This window comes from Gekko japonicus, unplaced genomic scaffold (genome assembly GCF_001447785.1).
Source record: "Gekko japonicus isolate JY-2015 unplaced genomic scaffold, Gekko_japonicus_V1.1 scaffold2548, whole genome shotgun sequence".
NCBI lineage: Eukaryota > Metazoa > Chordata > Lepidosauria > Squamata > Gekkonidae > Gekko > Gekko japonicus.
The window spans coordinates 148,888-149,435 of record NW_015174914.1 but is presented as its reverse complement, the minus strand read 5'-3'; the positions used below and the strand labels follow the sequence as shown (position 1 = coordinate 149,435).

Sequence of the window (548 nt, the reverse complement as noted above, 5' to 3'; positions counted from 1 at the left end):
TGCTCGTGTACCTGAGGGTGGTCGGGGGGGGGGCTCTGCAACTTACCTGCCTGCTTCTTGCTTCTTGTGGCCCGACTGAGGGCCGTAGGGGGCAGGGTTTGTTGCATGTGCCCGCCCCCTGGGCTCCTTACTGCCGGAGCTCTGCTCCTGTGTGCTCCTGCAGGAAATGACCCCTGCTTGTCAGGTAAGCCCAGTCAGGTGGCTGCTGTGCGAGCCAGAAGACAGGGAGCATTTCAGGTGAAACCTCAAGGAACTGAAGGCACGCCCACCTGCCAAATTTAAACAGATATGGCATTCGTCTCTTTTTGCCAGAGAACTCTGGGAAATGTAGTTCTGTAGGGGCTGTGGCTGAGTAGCAGAGCATCTGCTTGGCATGCAGAAGGTCCCAGGTCAATATCCGGGATCTCCCATTAAAAACGATCAAGTAGGAAGTGATGGTAGATAATACTGACCTTGATGGAACAATGGACTGATTCACTATAAGGCAGCTTTATATATTCACAATAAGCATCCTCTTTAGGGGAGGGGCCGTGGCTCAGTGGAAGAGC

At 53.5% G+C, this 548-nt stretch overlaps 1 protein-coding gene across 1 annotated transcript in view; it reads left to right on the top strand.

The window, feature by feature from the left end:
* The window catches only part of LOC107122026 (mitochondrial uncoupling protein 3-like), a 20,921-nt gene that overhangs the window by 5,347 nt on the left and 15,026 nt on the right, over nucleotides 1-548 (top strand). The window lies entirely within an intron of this gene.